Genomic DNA, 15858 nt, shown 5'->3' on the forward strand with positions numbered 1-15858 from the left:
AAAAAAAAAAAAAAAAAAGAAAGAAAAAAGAAACCTCATATGTGCCTCAAGGGGGCTAAGATGAGGATGCCACTAGTAAGGACTTGCTACCTACACCGCACAAAGAAGCAACTGCAACACATGGTAGGGAACATTTGTAAACCAAAACACCCCTCTGGTGAAGAGCTCAGGCTGTGAAGTCAGACAGAACTGGCTCTACCTCTAACTAGTATACGTGAGGTAGGGCAATTTATTTAACTTCTCTGAGGACATGTTTCCTCATATGTAAAATATGAGATATTTAATAATTAGACTCACATCAAATATAGTTGTGAAACTTGAGAATGCACGTTAATCACTAATCCCAATGCTTGGCATGACAATCACGCAATACATATTACTTACTGCTTTTTTTTTAAAGTTTTATTTTATTATTTATTTTGAGAGAGAGAAAGAGAAAGAGCATGTGCACACACACAAGTAGGGGAGAGGCAGAGAAAGGGGTAGAGAGAATCCTAAGCAGGCTCCATGCTGTCAACGTGGAGCCTGACATGGGGATGGATCTCACAAACCAGGAGATAATGACTGAGTTGATATCAAGAGTCAGATGCTCAACCAACTGAGCCACCCAGGTGCCCCACTGTTATTTTTAATTCCTTTTTGTCTTGGCAAATTGCACCTAGGCCTCCCTCCATAAGGACAGTTTTGCGAACAAAGGTGCCGCAGAGGACGTTCTAAAGGCCTACTAAGCTTTACAAACGTAAGATTCTAGATGGATATATTGATTAGAGTGGTCTTGCTGTCTGCAAGAACATATCCTCTACCCTAAGAATCATAATTTTAAGCTCATAAAATGAATTTAGATAAAACTGGGTGTTTGATTCTACTTTTTAACCTAGCTAGAACGTCTTTTAAATTTTAGCCTCTTCAACGTGGCCATGATAGTTTGCACCATTAGAAATCTGGACTTCAAATTTGTACAATTAGAGATCCAGTTATTCACACAAATAGAAATCGAATTCCCTCTTCAAATACCATAGATTTGGGATTTTGGAGGCACTCAGCTTGAATGGGGCCAGAAAAATTAAATATGTAAATGCAACTGAGCTTTTTAAATTCTACATACTTCGTGGATGTAAGTTACATTACTTCTGAACTGGGCTAGTTGGCAGAATCAGTGCAGTTCTTTTATTTCATAGTGAGGTCAAGTTGTATTCCAGTTTGCTTCTTGATAACATTATAACCCCCTCCACCCCACACACACAAAATTGAAGTGAAAAAAGTAGATATTAATTATTGGAAATATCCACTATCTATAGATTTCAATGATCCTATTACTGGTTACCAAAAATACTGAAAGAAGGATTTAATGGAATTGAGTATGACAAAGAATGGTAAAAGTACCAGTAAAAATTTTGACAATATTATTTGTTTTTAATGTTTAATGTATTAATCTCATTAATAAAACTGTTGGCTATTTAAGATTATAGAATCAGGAATAATTTAATGGGGACAGAAAACTTAGATTACCACCAAGAAAGACAGAGAATATTTGAAGACTTTCTATGTATTATCTTAACTGCATAAATGAACACTCAGTACTTTAATTTCTGCTGTGCTTCAAAAGTTACTTTCTTCAACTTTATTTTTTAATGGTTGAGAAGTATAAAGAATTTACTGGACATTTAGAAAGGCTAAACGCTGCTATGTGGGTGGTTATGGCAAGAACGTGGAAAAGTTCTAACTATGCCACAAGTAGAGGTTTAAACCAGCAATTGGAGAAGTTTGTAAAAAACTGATGTTCAGGCATTTTTAAAATCAAGGTTAATGTTAGCATAGGAAAGAATAGCGAGAACATCCATTCTTTATATACTATTTATCCTGGGTTACACTTCTCAGTTTGAATAATTCTCTTGAAATAGGCCCTTTATTCCTAAGAATTATTAGGACTAGCAACTGGTAGTGTATTTGATGATTTTTCACATCTCCTGCACTTCACCAGAGGGACTTAGTTTTAGTCAATTGCACCTATTCACTACCATGACACAGTGACTCAAAAAAACAAATGATTATCCATCAAAATCAAATTAGTACACTTCCAATGAATTACAGTTGTAAATGTCCACTAAGATGCCTTTTAAAAATCTGCAATGTGGGGTGCCTGAGTGGCTCAGCTGGTTAAGCATCTGACTCCAGCTCATGATCTCACAGTTTGTGGGTTTGAGCCCTGCATCGAGCTCTATGCTGACAGCTCAGAGCCTGGAGCCTGTTTCAGATTCTGTGTCTCCCTCTCTCTCTACCTCTCCCCCACTCACACTCTGTCTTTCTCTCTCTCTCTCTGTGTCTCAAAACTAAATAAACTATAAAAAAATTTTTTTTAAATCTGCAATCTTACAAAACATGCACTGAAACAATTATGGCCTAAGATCAAGGAGATTTAAGAAGACTGACAAGGAATCTTACGCCTTTCTACAGTTGCTTTCCACTCTACTTAAAATGTAATAGTCCTTGTAATTTCACAAGAAGAAATAATTTTATAATCTTTTCCTGTTTTTTTTCCCCTCTTTTCTACTCTGGTTTCTTGTTTTTTGTACTTTTTTCTTTGTTGTTTTTTTTTTCTGTTTTTGTTTTGTTTTGTTTTGTTTTGCTTATAACTCTAAATTCCTGAGAAGGGTGGGCAAAGGAGAAAATAATGATTAAATAAAAAGATGTCAGATATGAAGGCAAAAGGCTCAAGAGATCAGATGCCAAGTAGGGTAATTAAAAAATAACATGAAATAAAGTTCAGAAAACAAGACTAAAAACCCTTTGCATATGTGATAGCATACTACCACTTACAGTTCCCTGAGCTGTTTCTATGAAAGGAAAAGTATTTGGTCAAGAATGGACTTATAAATATACTAGTATTGTGCTGTATTTCTACTCAAATAAGCTTATCTGTTTCTAAGTTAAGAAGTTCATAAACTGGGGGGCGAGGGGGAAATGACAATTCTTCTGAGCAATATCAGGGTCAAACATTAAAGGCCAAACCAAAGATCTGACTATGCTAAATAAGTCATAAAATTATCAGCTTTATCTACACTTTGGTATTTGTAAGGTAAATGTTTAAACTTAGAAAGAAATCCTTTCAAGTTCTATAAAAGTTCTTGGTGGAAGTGTAACACAATATGAGAATTCTGGTTACCGTTTAAATTTGCAGTTCTTCATCCATTATGGTGACTAAGGTGGTTTTAGCAGCTATCATTACATTCGTTTACAGTTTCAAAGTGCTTTGGGTCTTTCCAGGATGAATGTACTTCTTCTTTGCCTCTCATTCCTTAACTTATATTCTGAAGACAGCAATGTTTACTGCAAGAGAAAAAAATAAAGTAGAACTAAATTGGAGAATAAACTAGTTTTAAATACACTGGGCATTTTTCTTTCCTTTAGGATATTCTTAATTTCACCCTCACTCAATAGTTACAATTAGTCTTATTCATTTAAGAAGTAACTTCCTTACTTAGGTGTAGACATGGACAGAATCCTACACATTTAATAACGATCTATGTCATACCTAAGAACCAAATAATTTCTAAGACTCAAACTAGTACAGATGCACCTGAAACTTTCTAGGACTTCATTTGAACATCTGTTTTGAGCTATGCAAGAGCCAATCTAAGAGCATTAACTGAATGAGAAATATTAAACCCTACTTCATCCTTATAAAAACCCAATTCTAAACATAACAGTGTCCAATTCTGATACAGTCTTTGTAAAATATGAAAGTAGGTATCTCCAAATGCAAAAATGTCTCTAGCTACTTTGCAGTTTACTTTTGGCACAAGTATGAAATATATTTATAATCTGGTATACAGGAGATCACCTGAAATTAAGTTAATAAATTCCTACCTATTTCTGACTCTGAGGCACCAGTTACATGTATGTTCAGACTGGCACAACCTCTGATTTGTTTTCTATGTAACACCAAATATAAGGAAAAGGCCTCTAAGTTAAGTAGAAAGAGAAAGATAAATGTAATTACTTTTTAAATGATTCTGGATTGTGCTTACATAATACAGAATTGAACCTCTGAATAAATATTAAGAACAAAAAGATATTTTGAAACAGAAGTTTTCATTTGTGCACCATCAAACAATATTGAACTCCAACACAGTTGGGTTATCCATGATGAAAGCACCACCCAATGTTCTCACAGTGCTTACACCTCCACTTCAGGAGGTACATAACAACATTAGGCAGTATGTAGGAGACATATTACCAAGAACATATATATACATGTATATATACATACATATATATGTATATACAACCAATATGCAGATGAAATAATGATGCCCAGGATAACACAGACAGTGGAAAAATTACTCCATCCATTTTCATTAAATGAGTCTTTTGAGAAGAAAAATACAATTTATGCCCATTTCAACTGTGAAATCTGAAGATGGGAAAAAAAAACCTGAACACATGGGTTTACAAATATTGGTGCCCTAGAAAAGCACATAGTAATAGAAAAGTGGTTTCCCAAGGGTAGGTGTTTGGCCAGTGGCAAACTGAAATGAGACTTGGATCACCCCACTCTCTCCTAAAGTAGTGCTCCACTATCTGCCTATAACCCATCAGCATTCTTGTCCTCTCGGCCCCCCCAAATTATTTTTTCTGAATAGTTTATTCTTGGACTTGTAGGTATTCCACCATAATATAGTCATTAATGGTTATCTAACAACGTAAGGGACAAAGAATTATAAACAGTGTTTCATTAAATCTTAACATTTTATATGTGCAATCTGTAGACAGGATAGAGTTGGGTCTTGTATTTTAATACAGTCTGAAATCTCTGACTCCTAATTGCAGAGTTTAGTTTATCAATATGTAATGTGATTACCGAAATGACTGAGTTTAAAACTACCATTTTGCTGTTTGTTTTCTATTTCTATTGTTCTCTGGTGTTTGTTTTTTTGTTTTTTAATGTTTTATTTATTTCTGAGAGAGAGAGACAGCATGAGCAGGGGAGGGTCAGAGAGAGAGGGAGACACAGAATCTGAAACAGGCTCCAGGCTCTGAGCTGGCTGTCAGTATAGAACCTGATGCGGGGCTCGAACCCGCGAACTGCAAGATCATAACCTGAGCTGAAGTCGGACGCTTAACTGACTGAGTCACCCAGGCATCCCTATTGTTCTCTGCTTTTTGTTTTGTTCTACATTTTCCTGCCTCAATTTCAGTTAATCAAGTATTTGTAATGTTTTACTTTAATTGCTCTTTACTTCTTTGTCCTGGGGGAGGGTGACACTAAGAATTATAATAAGCATCCTCAAATTACCACAGTTTAAAGTTAATATTGAATATCATGCCAAGCATAAGAACCTTGCAGTAGTATAATTCCATTGATTACAAACCCTTTTTGTTAACGGTTGTTATGGTATACTTCTACTTATATTATAGAACCCATAATAAAATGGTTTTAACTTTTGTTTTAAGTCAGTTAAAAAAAAAAGTCAGCTTTCTTTTAAAGAAAGTAACGGAAGAAAGAATAAGATATTTTCCCACTTTATCGTTCTTGTTCTTCAGTTCTCCTGTAGAACAGACTTTCCATTTGATACCACTGCTCTTCAGCTAAAAACTTTCTTTTATTATTGCTTACACTGCAAGTCTGCTGACAATGAATCATCTAATTTTTTATCTGAAATCACCTTTCTTTACCTTTATTTCTGAATAACATTTAAGTATAGAATTCTGAGCTGAAAGGTTCTTTTTCTTCCTTACAGCTCTTTCAAGATACCATGCCATAGTTTATTTGGCTTCCATTATTCTGATAAGTCAGCAGTCATTAATATGATTGTTTCTTTTGTTTTCTGGCCGTTTTCAAGATTTTCTCTATCATTGGTTTTCAGGAATGTAACTATTATGTGTCTAGATTTAGTTTTCATATATTTTGGGGGGAGGGGAGTTCATTGAGCTTCTTGGCTCCACAATTTAGTGTTCTGTTAAATTTGAGAAATTTTTAGTCTATTTATTTTTAAAAATTTCTGTCCCATCTTCTCTCTCTTGCTTCTAGGTTTTTAATATGCATAAGGTTGACTGCTTATAATCCCACTGGTCACCAACGTTCTGTTTGTTTTTGTTTTTTCTTTTGTTTGCTTTGTTTTTAAATCTTTTTTCTTCTTTGTTCTTCAAATAGGATAATTCTACTGATCTGTCAAGGCCCTTTCTTCTGTCATCTTTTGTCTGCCATTAAGTCTATCGAGTGAATTTTTCATGTCAGGTATTGTATTTCCAGTTCCATAATTTCCTTTTTATTTTTTAAAAAATAGTTCCTACCTCTGTCTGCAGAGAAGTCTGTATTTTCCTTCATTATATCCTCCTTTTCCTTTAAGTTCTTGACCATATTTATAATAGCTCATTTAAAGGTATTGTCACTTAACGACATCTGGATTAATTCCTTTTTTTAAAAAAAACTATGGATAATATTTTCCTAGTTCTTCATATGATTAATAATTTTTTTATTGTATACTGGACAATACTCTGTACTTTGTTATCTTCTTTTGAAGTACATTGATTTTTCTTCTAATAGGAAGTTGAATACTGGCTGATCATTTTGAATTTGTGGATGGCTGGTTTTATATTTTGTTAGGGAAGGTATGCTTCAGCTTTGACCTCCATCTTAGAATAAATCCCTTTGGCCTTACAGTCTTTACTTGTAAGACAGGAAGGACCCTCCTAAGATTTCAACAAAAATCCTAGTGTGTCTAATAGGACTCAGACTCCATATTTGATTAGAAATATGACCTCAACAACTTCCCACATGAGCTATCACTTTCCACTAGGCTCTACAGCGTCTTCTCTCCACATGTGAATTTAAAGACCAACCAAGGAATGAAAAGGAATACAAATGCAAATGTTGAGGCCTCCTATTCTGAATCTCTCTCCCTTCTAGGGATTTTCACCACTGATTTCCAGAGGAACCTGCATGACTTGAATGGGGCTGTGGATTAGATGTTGTTAACCTACCAATATTGAGTTCTTGATTGTGATAATTTTAGCTTACTCTCAAATGATTTAGGAAAAATTATTCTTACAACTGGTGTGTAAATTTCAAATTATTACAAATTAAAAAGAAAAAAGTTAAATGTATCAATAAGCCATATTACATTTCCAAAATGTTTTCTATGGAAGACTAATAGAGCTATATGCTTAAAGAGAAAGTAGTTCTGTAGCAAAATAAACTGGGGTAAAATTACTCATTATACTCATTTCTAGCAATTCACAATACAAGTTAGCATGTCAAATATTTCTACAAATCATCCATTAGAGATATTTCCATTTATTCATCTTTCCAATTATACATAATGAAAGGCAATGTTCTAGAGATAAGAGGTAATAATGGAGGAAAGATCTCCTCTCACAGATTTTACGTTATAATACAGAAAGAGACAAATAAATAAATAAACTAATTTCAGATGGTATAAATGCTCTTTAGAAAATAAAACGGGGTATTAGAAAGAGATTGAGAAAGTGTAGATACTTTTAAATAGTGCATCAAGGAAGGCATCTGAGGAGATGATGTTTAAGTTAAAACTGAATGAAATGAGCCAGACATGGAATGATTTAGAAGAATGTTCCAGACATAGGATATACATGTCAAAAGACAGGAATGAGCTTATAATGTTCATGGAAAAAAGCATCTAATTTATCCAAACAATTAAGAATTTGTGAGAAAAATATCTTGAGTCTTACACCCTTCATTTAAAAAAATTTTTTAATAGTTTTATTTATTTTTGAGACAGAGAGAGACAGAGCATGAATGGGGAAGGGGCAGAGAGAGAGGGAGACACAGAATCCGAAACAGGCTCCGGGCTCTGAGATGTCAGCACAGAGCCTGATGCGGGGCTCGAATCCATGAACCTTGAGATCTGATCTGAGCCAAAGTCGGTCGCTTAACCAACTGAGCCACCCAGATGCCCCGAGTATTACACCCTTCAAAGAACATGATCAGAAAGTACAAACTTCCAATTATAAAATAAGTAAAGAATAGGGATGTAACGTACAGCATGGTGACCATAGTTAATAATACTGTATTGCATACCTGAAAGTTGCTAAAACAGTAAATCTTAAAAGTTCCCAACACAAGAAAAAAATTCTGTAACTATGTATGGTGATGGATGTTAACTAGACTTATTGTGGTCATTTTGCCATATATACAAATATAGAATCATTATGTTGTATACCTGAAACTAATATATAGATTCATCTATTATACATATCAGGTATACTTCTATCTTTAAAAAATGTGAAAAGTGTTCTGATTTTAAATCTATTTATTAATTCCTATATAATGACAACAATAAATAATGTTTATTTTAAATTCTTAACTTCTTTCTGAGCATACAAATTGCCCAAGGAACCTCTGATATAACTTGTAACACTAAAAATTGGTCAAAGCCCTATCAGCTCAGTATTGTGTGATCTTGTTTACTTTGCTATTTGATTTAATAGTAGACAATAGTTTGAATAAAAATATCATTTGGAATTAAAACACAACAGTTGGCTAAGAATCTGACAGCTTACTTGGGAGCTTTCTAATCATTTAGAGCAGGTACTGTCAAACCATGACCCTTGGGCCAAATGCGACCAGCTAGCCATTTGTTTCTGTAAGGCCTACAAGATAAGAATAGCTTTTTAAGCAATGGGGGGAAAAAGTCAAAGAAGAGTATTTGAGATCTAAAAATTTATGATATTCAAATTTTGCTGTCTAAAAATAAAGTTTTATCACAACACAGCCAGTTCATTTTTAATGTACTGTTTATAGCTGCTTTTATACTACAAAGGCAGAGTTGAGTTGTTGTGACAGGGACCATGTGGTCCACAAAGTCTAAAATATGCACTGTTTGGCCCTTTATAGATAATGTTTGCCAGTTCCTAACCGAAAGTATACTGAACATGTTTATATTCTACAATGACAGGATTTATATTTTAAAACATTACATCAACTGATTCATTCACCAGTATATTAGTCTTTCATGTTTCTACTTAAGTGATAAATAATAATTTTATATTTCAAATGATCATCCCAGGGTGGATGGGTGGCTCAGTCAGCTAAGCATCTGACTTTGGCTCAGGTCACGATCTCAGGGTTCATGACTTCAAGCCCTGTGTCAGGCTCTGTGTTGACAGCTCAGAGCCTGGAGCCTGCTTCAGATTCTGTGTCTCCCTCTCTCTCTGCCCCTCCCCTGCTTGTGCTCTGTCTCTCTCTCTCTCAAAATAAATAAACATTAAACATATTTTAATTAAAAAATAAAATGAAAAAAATAAAAATAATCATCCCATGATATTGAGAGAGTTTTTACATATTCAAAAACTCATTTTCCTAATTTGTGAAATTTATGAGATATGATAAATCATTTTCTTGAGTCAGTTTCTGATTTAAAGTTTGTAATGGATTCTGAATTGAAAAATAAGTAAACAGTCCTACAGTTGATACAATATCATTTATAACAATACTGAGGAAAAGTGAATCACTGGTTAAATGCTGGGTAAAAAAAGTAATTGCTTGAGAATTTCAGAAGTTTGTAAAGGTGTTAAGTATTAAAAATTTATTTTAGAATGATTCACCTTCCACTTCTGACCATGAGGGATTAAGCAGTCTAGAATAATCCTCCTAGTGCAAACAACTAGAACATGGCAAAATATAGGAAAGGACTATTTTCAGAGACAGGCAGTGCAGGACTGTGATCCCTGAAAAAAGGGAAACAAACAAGGCAAGTCCTACCATTGCCCAAGGCTCTGAGCCAGGAAGCAGTTTACCACTCCTGAGCAGCCGGGAGGAGGAACCCAGACAGAACCTGGCAATCTTGGTGACTTGAGGAGACAGAGAAAAATGTACAAGGAGGCCAAGGTGGCTAGAATTTATGGGGCAGAGTTCCAGAGAACAGAGAGAGTTCCAGCAACTTAAATGAGGGTTCCCTAGAATATTTAGCTAAATAAAAACCCGTGGATGAGAAGGGTAAAATTTCTTTAGGCCAGCCAACAAGAATTTCTAAGGAAAGAAAATTACCAGGGAGTAGTCAGATAAAGGCTACTCAGAGCTGACAGGGGGCCAAGGTTTCAACAAGTTCCCTCTTTGAGTATACAATGCGGTTGTGACCCCATAAGGGCCAAACCACAGATGGAGGGGGAAAGTAGCTCTAGAATAAAAGCTACTATAGTCCCACCTGAAAGAAGCTTGAAAGCCTAGAAAACAATCAAACTAATAAGTGATTTATAATGCTTGTGAGGGAAAAGTCCAACACTCTTTAAACGAATGCCACAAAAATCATGAACTCGGTATGTAAAATTTGCAAATATCTATCACTCAATTAAAAATTAGTGGACGAAGGGGACACCTGGGTGGCTCAGTTCGTCAAGTATCCAAATCTTGATCTCAGTTCAGGTCTTGATCTCAGGGTTGTGAGCTCAAGCCCTGCACTAGGCTCTGTGCTGGGCGTGAAGCCTACTCAAAACTAAACTAAACTAACTAAAAAATACTGGCCAAAGAAGCTGGAAAATGTGACACATAAAAATATAAGTCAACAGACAGAGACCTGGAAATAACAAGGATGATGTAATTAATGGAGCAAAGTCATTGAAAGGAAAAATGTACATGAAAACAGGAACATAATGGAGAATGGGGGAGGGGTCTTTTTAAAAAGTCAAATAGAACTTATAGCAATTAAAAAATAGACATAATACCCAAATGAAAACTTCACTGAATGCGACAAGCAGTAGTATATTCATTGCTGAAGAAAAGATTAGTGAACTTCAAGACACATTGGTGCACCTGGCTAGCTCAGCTGGTAGAGGATGTGACTTTTGATCTTGGGGTCATTGAATCTGAGCCCCTCAATGGGTAGAGATGTTACTTAAAAAAATTTTGCTTTTTTTTTTTTCTAAAGTAAAGCTCAAAAAGAAAAAATGACCATGATGCAACAGAAAAAGATCTTACATTATAAGTAATATGGGATATCACTTACATTATAAGTGATATGAGAAGTGATATAATTGATAACACAATATAGTAAACTAAAGAGGCATGGCATAAATCTTATACCATTTATTTTAATAAATGCATAAATAATAAATAAATAAATAAATAAATAAATAAATAAATAAAAAGAACAAAGAATAAGCCAAAAAGGGAATAAACCAACAGGGAAGATTAAATGGAAAAGTATAATTAATTCAAAGAAAGGGTAAATAGAAAACAAAAGCAAGATGGTAGATTTAAACCCAACCACATTGATAAATATGTTACATGTTAATTCTCTAAATATTCCAATTAAAAACCAGATAAAAAATATATTGAATATACTGACATGCTATTAGAATCCCACACAAAAATAAGAAAATAGATTAAAAGCATGGAATATATACCACATCAACCAAAATCTTAAGAGAGCTGGAATAGCCATACGTATAACAGACAATATAAAAGACAAAACAAAAAATATTATCAAAGATAATGAGGAAGATTTCACAATGATTAAGGGTAAATTTCATTTAGAAGATAGAATAATTCCATGGGAACGCCGGGGGAGCTCAGTTGGTTAAGTGTCTGACTCTTGATTTCAGCTCAGGTCATGATCTCAGTGTTGTGAGATGGAGACCTGTGTCAAGCACTGCGTTAGACTCTGTGCTGAGTGGATTTTCTCTGCCCCTACTCCATCAAAATTAAAAAAGAAGGGCACCTGGGTGGCTCAGTCGGTTAAGTGTCTGACTTCAGCTCGGGTCATGATCTCACAGCTTGTGAGTTTGAGTCCTTTGTCAAGCTCTATGCTGACAGCTCTGAGCCTGCAGCCTGCTCACATTCTGTGTCGCCCTCTACTTCTCTCTCTCTGCCCCTCCCCCACTCACACTCTCAAAAATGAAAAATATTTTTTTAAAAATTTTTAATAAATAAATAAAAGAACCAAAACTATACACAACCATTTCCTTTTCAAAATGGAACTAAATTAGAAATCAATTAACAGTAAGATATCTGGAAAATTTTCAAACATTTACAAATTAAACAACCTACTTCCAAAATAACCCAAGGGCCACATAAGAAATCACAAAAGAAATCAGAAAATATCTTGAAATGAATAAACATGAAAACCCAACCTTATCAAAATTCTGAGATGCAGATAAAAAGGTGCTTTGAAGAAATATATAGTTTTCTATGCTTATATTTGGGGGTGGGGAGGCCTAAAACTTCCACCATAAAATGCTACCCCAAAAAAATGGAACCAATTAAACCTAAGTAAGTAGACACTAACAAAATAACCAAGAATAGAAATCAATAACACAGACAGGGGCGCCTGGGTGGTTTAGTCGGTTAAGCATCCGACTTTCGCTTGGGTCATGATCTCGCGGTTTGTGGGTTCGAGCCCCGCGTCGGGCTCTGTGCTGACTGCCAGCTCAGAGCCTGGAGCCTGTTTCAGAGTCTGTGACTCCCTCTCTCTCTGACCCTCCCCTGCTCACGCTGTCTCTCTCTCTCTCTCTCTCCTAGAAATAAATAAAACATTAAAAAAAAATTTAAAAAAAATAACACAGACAACTGAAAACAGAGAAAGATGAATGAACCTAACAACAGGTTCTGTGAAAAGACAAAAAAAAAACAACAAAAAAATCAATGAAACTGATAAGACCTCTAGCTACACTGAGTGAGTGAATACAGAAATCATCCATGTCAGGGGGCACCTAAGTGGCTCAGTTGGTTGAGCATCCAACTTAGGCTCAGGTAATGATCTCAAGGTTCATGAGTTCAAGCCCTGCATCGGGTTCTGTTAACAGCTCAGAACCTGAAGCCCGCTTCAGATCCTGTATCTCCCTCTCTGTCTGCTCCTTTCCTGCTCGTACTCTGTCTCTCTCTCAAAAATAAGCATTAAAAAATAAAAAAATTTTAAAAAAAGAAATCAATAACAGGAATGAAAGGGGGACCATTACTTAAGAGTCTACAGACACTGACAGGAGACTATTATGAATGATTTTGTGCCAATAAATTTGACAACTAAGATGTAATGGAAATTTCTTAAAAGACACAGATTACCAATACTGACTCAGGAGGTAACAGATAACCTAAAGAGCCCTACATCTATTCAAGAAATTAAAAATGTAATTTAAAAAATGTTCCCACAAAGAAAACTCCAGTTATCAACTGGTAAATTTCACCAAACATGTAAAGACAGAAGTAATACCAATCTTACATAAATTCTTCCAGAAAGCAGAGGAGGGAACATTTTCAAACTGATTTTATATGGCCAGCAAGCATTAGATTAATTCCCAAACCAGAAAAAGGCATTTAAGAAAAGTACACACCAATACCTCTCTCAAACATAGATGCAAAAATCTTTAACAAAATAGCAAGTCAAATTCAGCAATATATAAGAATGAATGCAAGGTTGATTTTACATTTTAAAAAAGTCAATGTTATTAATCACATTAACAGAATAAAGGAGAAAAACAATATGATCATTTCAATAAACACAGAAAAATATTTAACAAATTTCCATACTTATTCATAACAAAACTTCAGACAACTCAGAATAGAAAAGAACTACCTTAATTTGATAAAGGGCATCTGTAAAATACTGACATAATAATAAATAATAAGCATTGTACTCAACATTACACTGTAGTTCATAGTTAGTGTAATGAAGCAAAAGAAAGAAATGAAAAGCATAACAATGGGGAAGGAAGAAGTTAAGATATCTTTAAAAGAGACATGATTATTTATACAGAAAATCCTAAGGAATCTAGACAACAAATACAAAAACTATTAAGTGATTAGGAAAACTGTAAAATACAAAGTATATATGTGTGTGTGTGTGTGTGTGTGTGTGTATACAGTACTCATTATATTTCTATATAAAAAAAACAACTAGATATTTTTAAACTTTTAAATACCATGAATAATAGAAATCAAAAACATGAAACACTTGAGTTTATCCCTAACAAAATATGTATAAGACCTGTAGAATGAGAGCTACAAAACACTGTCAAGACCAATTAAACTGAAATAAATGAAGAGATATACCATATTTATGGATTGGAAGATTCAGTATTAATAAGACAATTCTTCCCAATTCATCTATACATTCAATTCAATTCAAATTATAATCTCAGAGGTTTTTTGTAGAAATGTACAAGATGATTATAAAATGTGTACGAAAATCCCAACGGACAGGATAATAAAAATAATTTAAAAATTAAGATCACAGTAGGAATACTTAAAATACCCATTTCCAGAATTTTTTTCTCTTTTTTTATAAGTTTAATTATTTGAGAGAGAAAGTGCATGCAAGTGGGGGAGGGGCAGAGAGAGAGGAAGAGAGGGAATCCCAAGCAGGCTCCATGCTGCTAGCACAGAGACAGACCCAGAGCTTAATCTCAACAAACCTCGAGATCATGACCTGAGCCAAAATCAAGAGTCAAACACTTAACCAACTGAACCACACAGGCACCTCTGGTTTCTAGAATTATTAAGTACAGCAATCAAGACAATTTGGTAATAACCTAAGGATAAACATATAGAAAAATGGAATAGAACAGAAAACCCAAAAATAGACATTCATATAGAATGTAAATGAATTTTGCCTTTACCTCACACATTTTGTATATGTACAAATCTAACTCCAAAAGAGTTAGAGAAACCCAAGAGAACCCAAGAGAAAATGTAAAATTATAAAACTTCAAAATGAAAACAAGGAAAACATTTTATGGAGATTAGCCACCTGACAGACTATACTTTATCAAAATTAAAAACTTTTGCTATTTTAAAAACATCATTATAAAAACTAAGTGGTCAATACGTACATAAAACAAAACTGCAGTAAGAACTTAACACTCATTGAAGAACTAAAATTTGAAAGACTGACAGTTCTAAATATTGGTAAGGATACAGAGCTAACATCGATGCACTGTCCAATACAGTAACCACTAGGCACAAAAAACCATTTAAATCTAACTTGATAAATTCAATAAAAATTCAGTCCCTCAGATGTACTAGCCATATTTTACTTGCCCAACAGCCACAAGTGGCTAGTGACTAAGCCACTGGAGAGTGCAGATACAGAACATTTTCATTACTGCAGAAATGACTATAGGATAAATTAATGTAGAATATATGAAATGCTCACGCCATTGCTAGTAGGAATGTAAAAATTTGCCAGCAAGTTTAGCAGCCTCTTTGGAAGTCAAACAAAAATAACCCAACAATTTGACCCTGCACTTATACTCTTACCTTGCCAGGACAATATCAAAAGAGGCCTGCTAAAACACATGATTAAAATAAAATACAAAGTCTCATGACTTCATGCCCCAAATGTCCAGGATTTAACTGAAAACCACTTATCATACCTTATATTTACAAAAACCTCTACTTGAACGAGGAAAAACCATCAATTGATGCCAATACCAAGATGACACAGATTTAAGAATTAGCTCACAAGGATTTTAAAGCAGTCATGATAAAAATGCTTCAATGAGTACTTATTAACTCACTGGAAACAAATGAAAATAGAAAATCTAAAAAAATAGAAAGTTTTAGCAAAGAAATAAAAGATACAAAGAATGAAATCTCAGAACTGAAATTAAAACTGAAATAAAAAAGCCAATAATGGGCTCAAAAGCAGAATGGAGGAGAGAAAGAAAAGAACCAGTGAACTAAAAGATTAAATACGTTACCAAATCTGAACAACATGAAGGAAACAGACTGAATACGAATGAACAGAGAGACTCAGATATCTATGAAACTCTAAGAAAGGATCTAACATTCACATCTTCAGTCTTGGAAGTTGAAGAGAAATAGGGCAGGGCTGAAAAAGTATTTGAAAACAATATGGTTGAAAAGTTCTCATATTTGGGAATCTC

At 34.3% G+C, this 15858-nt stretch overlaps 1 protein-coding gene across 4 annotated transcripts in view; it reads right to left on the bottom strand.

Annotated features, from left to right (window-relative positions):
* PEAK1 (pseudopodium enriched atypical kinase 1) overlaps positions 1-15858 on the bottom strand; it is a 255618-nt gene that overhangs the window by 149062 nt on the left and 90698 nt on the right. For all 4 annotated transcript variants that reach the window (XM_077780461.1, XM_077780463.1, XM_077780464.1 and 1 more), the window contains one exon: positions 3164-3327. The gene's annotated coding sequence lies outside the window, so the exon portion shown is untranslated. The remainder of the gene's footprint in view (positions 1-3163; positions 3328-15858) is intronic.

Source organism: Crocuta crocuta, unplaced genomic scaffold, assembly GCF_008692635.1.
Source record: "Crocuta crocuta isolate KB4526 unplaced genomic scaffold, BGI_CrCroc_1.0 scaffold310, whole genome shotgun sequence".
Classification (NCBI taxonomy): Eukaryota; Metazoa; Chordata; class Mammalia; order Carnivora; family Hyaenidae; genus Crocuta; species Crocuta crocuta.